A 9,512-nucleotide genomic window follows, 5' to 3' on the forward strand; every position below is an offset into this window, starting at 1 on the left:
CACCTACAGGGTTGCAGGGTTGCAGACCCCTTCGGCTCCTTGGGTACTTTCTCTAGCTCCTCCATTGGGGGTCCTGTGTTCCATACAATAGCTGACTGTGAGCATCCACTTCTGTGTTTGCCAGGCACTGGCATAGCCTCACGGAATCTTGCTGGCATGTTCATTAGTATCTGGGTTTGGTGGTTGATGATGGGATAGATTCCCGAATGGGGTAGTCAGCACAGGGGAAGGCCAGGGCCAAGTAGTGGGGGTGGGTGGGTAGGGGAGCAGGGGTGGGGGTGGGGTATAGGGAACTTTTGGCATAGAATTTGAAATGTAAATAAAGAAAATAATAATAAATAAATTAAAAATAAATAAATAAATAAATAAATAAATAAATAAATAAATAAAAGAAGAAGAAAGGTCTGTGGCAAGCCCACCTTATCTTCTGACAGGCATAAGCTGTGGTTGAGCAGGACCAAGCTGGGAGCTAAGACATAGCAAAAGGCAGGAAAGAGAGGCTCAGGGAAACAGAGACAGTGTAGAGTTGTTTTATCTCTCATATTACCACTATGAATATAAGCAATTTTTGTTAGTAAACAAACTGATAGATATTAAACAGTAATATATGGGAGGATATGTTTGATAAGATAATTAAGAAAATAAGGAAAATGCAAGTAAAAACCAACAAAAGAAAAAAATCATTGACTCCAGCTATCTACATAAGTCTAACAGGAGAAATATTTTGAAGAGGAGTTTTTTCTAATCTATAAATTATTCTTGTGAACACTCACCTACCTTATTAGTATAGTAAGGGATGCCTATTTCAATTATATACTATTGTGCAATGTAATATATGAATTTGATTTAATTTAATTTTTATAACAATGCCATGAAATAGGAGCATACAGTTTAAGTGTAATGCTTTATTAGAAATGATAATAATAATATTCAGTGTGCATGGGAGCCCAGTGGCAGAATACATGTCATTCAGATATGAAACTTTTACAAGTTGATATTTCATGTATCTATTTCCAACACAATTTCATGAACAGTAGAGAAATAAGATAGAATGAACAGTTATCAAGTATCAAATCAAGATTTTTGTTGGGCCCCAATAAGAAAAACATGCTAAAGTTTATACTAGCCTTGAATCTCATTTTTAGTTTTGAAAATTTAGGACATATCTACCTCTTGTAAGTAAATGTGTCCCTATTTCCAGCAATGCCTTAGAGTATCCTGACAACTAAATTATTTGACAAGAACTACCACTCATTACAGAATTCCTGCCAATAACACAATAATGACTAAAATTATTTTTTGAAATATCTTGTAATTTCCTTAGTTCACTGTGGCTGTTTGGCCAGTTGTTTGGCTGTTGCAAGGAGGCCAGAGCCATTTATTACTTCTCACAAGAAAATTCTGCTTTTGCAAAGACGGCAAGAAGATGTATTTTTGTACCTTTTGATATGACTAGAAACTACTGGAAAGTTCCATGAAATCTGTGCTTAAAAATTTGTTCATGTTTAAAACAGCACCAAATATTTAATGTTGAACCTGAAACTGTCATGAGTAGAAGTCTAAAGAAAACTATCCAGTCTCAACTTGGGAGCACTAATGCCAATTTATTGTGTGTTTATAGTCCCCTTTCCCCAAATCTATCAAGACTATAATAAGTACTCTGAAATGGGAAGACCCTGCAACTTCTCATACTCATCACCAATATCTGATGTATAATATAGACTATTGATAAATAATAATACAAATGAATATATTATCATGGAAAAAATATAAAGAAACAAATGATTCTGTGGATTTCTTCCCAATACGATCTTAACAAGATTTCTAGAAATATTATGTATACTTGCTAAGTATTGATTGCTTAATCTTTACCAAAGAAAACAATCTTTCACTAATATCTAACAAACAGGATGAAAAATGCATAATATTCCCATTAAATATTAAAAATACATCAAGTTTTGCTACTGTAGACAGAATACCCAGTGATGACTTGGTTTGTATTCATATAGCCTTTATACATCTGCTTCCCTCTGTACCCCAGATACTTATGAAACTTGATGGTTATACTTAGCTTGTTACATTTGAATTTTTTGCAAGTAGATTTGTAACTTAAGTAAAGCAGAGATTGTTTCCTTAACCAGGAATGCTGCCATAGCTGCCAACATCTCAGTACCTGGATGAATTGTTTGATTACATTTGTTTATATATCTCATAAATAGAAGTCATATATTCTTAGTTATTCAAAGTTAATGCATTTTAATCTTTTCTGAAGAAATGGAGATTTTACCAAGAATTAGAATGTTTAGAGATACTTGTGACATAAAAGGAAAACCAAAAAAAATCTTGAAAATCAACATTTTAGATTTTGTTCTTCATCAAACAGGAAAAAATGAAAAAAAGAGAGAATAAGATATTTTGGACAGTACTGAATTGAAAATTCTAAGCTTGTACAAAGCCCCAGGCACTCTTGATGCTTGCTTATTATATGTATATGTTCTTTTTTCTGTAAATGATTTGTACATTATTAGTGGTGTCTTTTCTACAGTGCATTTTGATTTTTCAATAACACAAATTGTGTGAGTATTTTTGAGCTACAAAATATGTACATTTATAGTAGATAAACACACATCTAGTTTATGTTATTTTCTGGAACAATCTGATGCTCACAGTTGAGATTTTTTACAAACCATCCTTTTCTGTGGATTTAATTAAGACTATAAATTCCTGAGAGCACTGACCTCATCATCTGTACATTTTAAACTATGTATACTGTAACATCACAAACCTTGTCCTTTCAAGTGCCTAGGCAACATGTGCATTCAATCTGATTACACTGGGGAAAACAGGCTTCTTCATAATTTTGTTCCTGAGCCTACCTCTATCTCTGATTTTAATCAGCTCCTGAGCTGATTCCTCTTGCATCCATGGCTACATAGTCATTGACTCTGGCACTTATTAGTAAGCCTCTAAGAGGTGCAAAAGTAGATATGTAGCGATTATTATTTCTGATCTGATTTTCCAGGAATTTATAAGAAAGAAAAAACACTCCCATTCACTACAGAAATTCTCTGTACATTTGCAACAGCCTACAAACTATTGCTATAAAAAATCAGGAGGAGCGGAAATAATGATGGAATATCAACAATGGCACTTCTAAATTGTGCTACCAGAAATCAGTTTTAATCTCAGTCGAAATAACACAGCATGGTTTCCTTTATTTGCAAATACATTATAAGCTAACCCCATATATCTGTAAATGAGTTACACTGTACCATCCACTATTCTGAAGGTTTGCTTATATTTTAATAGAGAATGTCATAACAATATTTACTTTTATAACAAAAGTATTCCTATATGTATTTGCCAAAACTGATCTTTTAAACATTTTTTATAATTACAGAAGTAACTATAGGTCAAATGCAGAAAACTTACTGATAGATAAAATAGTATAATGACTAAAATTCATATATAATTTCTATCACACAGAGATAAACATTGTTAAGATTTTTAATACATTTATGTATCTACAATTATATTTATTTATTTATTCCAAGGTAGAATCATATTTTACATGCATTTTGAAGCCTTTAACAGTACAGAATTGTGACTATTTTAAGTAAATTAATATTCTTCCACAACATGCTTTTCATCATAGTACATCTTACCTCCATATGGACTTCCTGTAATTTACTTAAGCAATTTTCAATGCCTGACATTTTGCTTCTAATTATTCTCTATTATAAATAATCTAATAATGCAAATACTTATGTTATTTTGCATATGGTTTTGATTATTTTTAATATAAATTTCTGAGATAGGATAGATGATAGGTTATATATCCCTTACATTTTTTCAACTTTTGTTGCCAAATTATAGTTATCCTTATAATATGTTTAGATTTTCCTGTATTAAAAGAATCTGTTAGAATTTTTACCTGAAAAAAATGATTATGCACATTATGTAAATATTTATACTCTGGCTATCATATTTTTTCATTCTGAAGCATCTGCAGCAATTGTGTTTGTTTTTATCTGGCCAATATTTGTGTGGCAAATCAGTGTTGAAAAACTTTATTTATATCTTGTTAAATGCAGGGCAGTTCCCAGAAACTGTACTTGAAACACAGCTATCATCAAATGAGAATGAAAACAGCAAAGCACCAAGTGACTTTTCATCAGTAGCATTCAGTTCTTTCAGAGTGTGTGTACACTGGATGTTCAGTATAAATGAAAATGGAGTGGAAGGAAGCATGGTGAGGGCCATTAAACAAACCTATACCTGGTATCGACTTCGTACAAGGAATTATGTTGTATCCAGCATTTGATGTGCATGTGTTGTTGTTGGGTATTGGTGCAGTCATATGGAAAAACAGAAACTTTTTAAGAAATGTGAGGACTGTCTGCTAGTGAATGAGATATTCAATAAAAATTCTTGATGAAGGATGCAGTTAAGCTAAGTTATGAAACGAAAACAGATCTAGAATAATTGGTTACAATTAGAAGTAGGCTTTTGACAATTATAATAAAAGTTTATTCTAATACCTAATAAAATGAAGGCCTCCCTAAAGTTATCCCTGGCTCTGACAGGAAATATTCATATAGTGAATACAGAAAAAGTATATTTCCAAATCAACCTTGACTTTCATGTTCTACAGTAAAAATCTTTGTAGGAGAGTAGATACAAGTCAGACCATTTTAGAATTGAGGTAGGGATAAACATCTGTTTATTACATTTCTGGGAAGTATTTGTCCTGAGATATTTTTAAACATTGTGTTAGTTCTTTGACTATAGTCTCTGTGAGTACTATTTTTCTAGGTACCTTGGAAATGTTTAAAAAAAAAAAAAAAGATTCTGGAGGGTCCTTCCCCCCTCCCCCCAGCCTCCTATCTCCTGAGGTTGCCCATTTCCATTCTTTCTGCTGGCCCTCAGGGCTTCAGTCCTTTTCCCTCACCCAATACCAGATCAGGTTCCCCCCCCACACCCCACCCTGCTCAGGACTCAAAGGGAAGGACCTTAGATGAAATGCCAGACAGTAGACAGTAGGGAGAGGGAACTTATAGCGCCACCTCCAGCAGGAAGACAGGACATCAAGTGAAGAATGGGGTTGCCACAGTCACATCTCTGATACATAATTGTTCTTGCCTGAAAGAATTACAAGGATGGAAATGGAGAGGAGCCTGAGGAAAACAAGGTCCAATGACAGGTCCAAAGTGGGATCCAGCTCAAGGGGAGGTGTCAAGGCCTGACACTATTACTGAGGCTATGGACAACTCACAAAAAAAGGGACCTATCATGATTGCCTTCTGGAAAATCCAACAAGCAGCTGAAAGAGTTAGATGCAGATATTTGCACCCAACCAATGGACAGAAGCAGCTGACCTGTATTGTTGAATTAGAGAAGGCAGAAAGAAGGGAGAAAGGTGATCCTGTAGGAGGGCCAGCAGTCTCAATTAATCTGGACTCCAGAGATCTCTCAAACACTGGACCACCAAACAGACAGCATACACCAGCTGATATGAGGCTCCCAACACACATACAGTAGAGGACATCCAGGTCTGTGTTCATTCAGAGATGAAGCACCTGACCCCCAAGAGACTGGAGGCCCCAGGGAGTTTAGAGGTCAGGTGGGGAGTGGGGGCACCCATGTGGAGACAGCATGGTGGGAAGAAGGTATGGGATGTGGAACAGTGGGAGGGTGGACAGGGTGGAGTGGGTGAGGCGGATGAAATATGAAGTGTAAAAAATTTAATAAATAATATGTTTGATTATACAAAATAGAGAGTAGCAGCATTACACCTTAGCAAATGTTAAATAATAATAATAATAATAATAATAATAATAATAATAATAATAGTAATAATAGTTGATTTATTTTGGTATATATACATAAGGTGTGTTGCTTCATTGGATCTGGAATCTAATAAGAGACACACCTGTCAGCAGGTCTGAGGTATTTCCAAGAAGAATTAACCAAGGACAAAATGGGCTACTCTCTTCCAAAATGGGCTACTACTGCCAGTTTCTCAAACAAGTCCTTGTTTGCCTGCCTGTACCACCATCTCCATTCCATGTTTGCTGCTGCTACTACTGCTTCCAACCTTTTGCTGACATTCAAATCCAGATTTATTTTCATTGTCTCTACAACTTTTAAACTTTCCTCTCTGCTTTCTTGGATGATCTACTGTTCATCCCAGAGCATGTTGTTTAGTCTCTGAGTATTTTCCTGGTTTCTGTCATTTCTCTTGTTGATTTCTAGTTTTGTTGCACTAAAACTTGATAGAAAACAAAGATCTCTCTCTCCTTCTCACCCTCCCTCCCTCTCTCATTTCTTGAGTATTGACTTGTGTCCTGTGATATGATCAATTTTGGAGAGGGTTCCTTGTGCCATTGAGAAAAATATGTGTTCCCTATTTGTTGGGTGGAATATTCTGTGTATATTTGTTAAGGCCAGTTCATTCATAGTATATTTTAGCGCTGTCATTTCTCTGGAAAAATTATGTAAATTTGATAGTGGAGTACTCAAGTCCCCATTATTATGTCAAGTTTTGTGGTCTTTTATGTCTTTTAGTGTTTGTTTTATGAAATTAGGAGTTCATAAAACTTGGTGCCTGAAGGCTTACAATTATTATATGTTCTTGGTGCATTGTTCCTTTTATCAATATATACAGTCTGTTTTAATCTTTTCTTGGTTTGGCTTAATCTAATCTTTGGTTTGGTGTTTACTTGGCCTGGTGTAAGAATAGCTATGTCAGTTTGTTTACATTTTTCATTTGTTTGGCAATTTGTTTTCCATTTTTTGATATTAGCTTTTGGGTATCTTTACTGGTTGTGTTACTTTTAAAAAGAAAGCTTATAGTAGTAGGTTATTGTTTTGTTTTGTTTTTTTAATTCACAGTGAGTTGTGCCCATTTACATTTAAGGTTATTAGAAAGGGGTTTGCTATTTCCTGTACATACATTAGGTGGTGTTCTATTTTGGCGGATTATTGATATTTCTCTTCCCGCTCTCATGTTGTATTTGAAGTTGTTGTGTTGGACATTGTTGTCTTTCCCTCCATGTCTGCCTTACTTGTAGTTAGCTTCTCTTTCATCTCCCTCCCTGTAAAGTATTCCACTAAGAACTTTCTGAAGTGATAGCTTGCTTGTCAGAAATTGCCTTAATTTGTGCTTGTCTTGAAAGACCTTTATTTCTCCATCAATTTTGAAAGAAACCTTTTAAGGCATAGCATTCTTGTTTTACTGTTGTTTACTTTCAGACCTTGATATAGTTCATTCCCTCTTCTTCTGGCTTTTATGGTTGCTGATGAAAAGTCTGGGGGTAATTCTGATATTTCTGCCCTTGTAGGTGAGTTGTCCTCTTTCTCATGCTGCTTTTAGGATTATTACGTTGCATTGTATTTTTGACATTCTGATTATAATATGACATGGAGAGTTTCTTTTCTCATAATGTCTATTTGGATATTCATATGCCTCTTGTGTTTGGAGGCACATCTCCTACTCCTACCCTGAATTTGTCAAGTTTTGTATTATGATTTCACTAAATACTTTGTCTGTTCCACTTGATTTTAGCTCTGTTCCTTCTATATCATTAATTCTCAGCTTTGGACTCTGGAATGTGTCTCAGACTTGGAAATATTCATCATGCTCCTTAATTTTTTCTTATATGGATATATTTGTATTATTACCTTTACTTTGTCCTTCATTTCCCAAGTTAATTTTTTCTGCATGGTTTTGTTTATTATGAATGTCTGTTGAGGTTTTGATTTGATTGACCACCTCCTTGTAAATATTCACTTCACTGTAAATGCTACTGTTTGGTTATTTTTCAATATGTTAATATCCTTGATAATATTTTCCTCCATATTTTGAAAGTTAATTTATGATTTATTAACTGTTGTGTTCACTCTAGAAACTGTCTTATCAAGATATTGAAACTTTTAAAAAATTTCTTTATTTTACTCTTCTATGTGATCATTAATTCTTCTGAACAGGAAGAGGCCAATTTCTTATTCTGACATTTTGGCTATTTCTGTACTGTTGGATTCCTTCATAAGGGGTTAGAGTCATTTGGTGATAGGTCATGGGTGATAGCTGTGTTCATAGTTTTTGTTTTGCTTTGTTGACTCTTATGAGTCTATTAAAGTGGGATTTTTGTCTTCCTATTCCTCCATGCCTATTGAGATATTATGGTTTCTGTAACTCCTTTTAGACAAATGTTTACTTGCAGTTCAGCTACCAGGACTTGTAAAAGTTGGTGTTGCTGAAATGATCCTGTCTTGGTTATGTGCCAACAGAATGGGTGGTGGAACTCCTTACACTAAGTTCCGAGGTGACTAGATGGAGTCAAAGCCTTGCTCACACATGGATTCTATGAAGCAGCTTGTCTTAGTTAGTGTTTTTATTGCTGCAATGAAAGGCCATAACCAAAAAGCAAGTTAGGGATGAAAGGGTTTGTTTGGCTTCCACTTCCACTTCAGGAACTCAAGCATGGCAGTAACCTGGAGGCAGGAGCTGATGCAAAGGCCATGAAGGCTACTACTTCCTTCCCCAGACTGGCTGCTTCCCCAGGCTTCCTCAGACTACCTTCTTATAGAAGTCAGGACCCCCAGCAAGTCATTTCAGAGATTTTTTGGAAAAGGACTTTTACTTAATTAAAGTATAGAACCTGTCTCTTCATTAACAGTGCCTTTAATAAAAAGGAAAAAAACTGAATTATAAAATCTAATCAGTCAGAGGATGCTGGAAATGAGTTCACATACCTGTCCTCCAACAAATCAAAATAAAAACTTGTGATATTTCTCACAAAATCAAAAACTGCAGGTATTTCCCACATACTCGCCAAATCAAAACCAGCTATAAAGACATGATTATCACAGAGTACTACGCTTAGTTTTCTGCTTGACATACCCTTTTGGAAAAATTTAATGTTCTAAATACCTTTTGGTAATCCCTACAATAAACTGTATTTATATAAAGAATGCCACACATTCTTCACAGAATTATTTAAAAAATTCCTAAAATTCACATAAAAGAAAAACAGAAAGAACAAACAAACAAATAAAACAAAACAACCCTGAATAGTCAAAACAATCCTGAGAAAAAAGAACAAATCTGAAAGTCTGGTAATATCTGCGTCCACAATATACTACAGAACCATAATGACAAACCCAGCATGCAGTACCTGAACATACATGAATGCCAGTGTAATGTGATAAAAGATCCAGAAATAAATCCATGCACTTACAACAATACGAGACCCAACAACTGCTGTGAACATATATATCCAAGAAAAGACAGTTTCCTCAAAAATGGTGCTGGAAAACTGGACATATAGAAAAATGAAACTAGACTGTGGTACAAACATCTATTCAAAATGAATCAAAGCCCACAATGTAAGAACTGAAACTGAGGGGCTGGAGAAATGGCTCCATGGTTAAGAGCTGTTCTTCAGAGGGCCCAGGTTCAATTCACCCACACAGCAATCATTACAGTCTGTAGCATCTGTTCTGGTGGA

Source organism: Mus pahari, chromosome X (assembly GCF_900095145.1).
Source record: "Mus pahari chromosome X, PAHARI_EIJ_v1.1, whole genome shotgun sequence".
Lineage (NCBI taxonomy): Eukaryota > Metazoa > Chordata > Mammalia > Rodentia > Muridae > Mus > Mus pahari.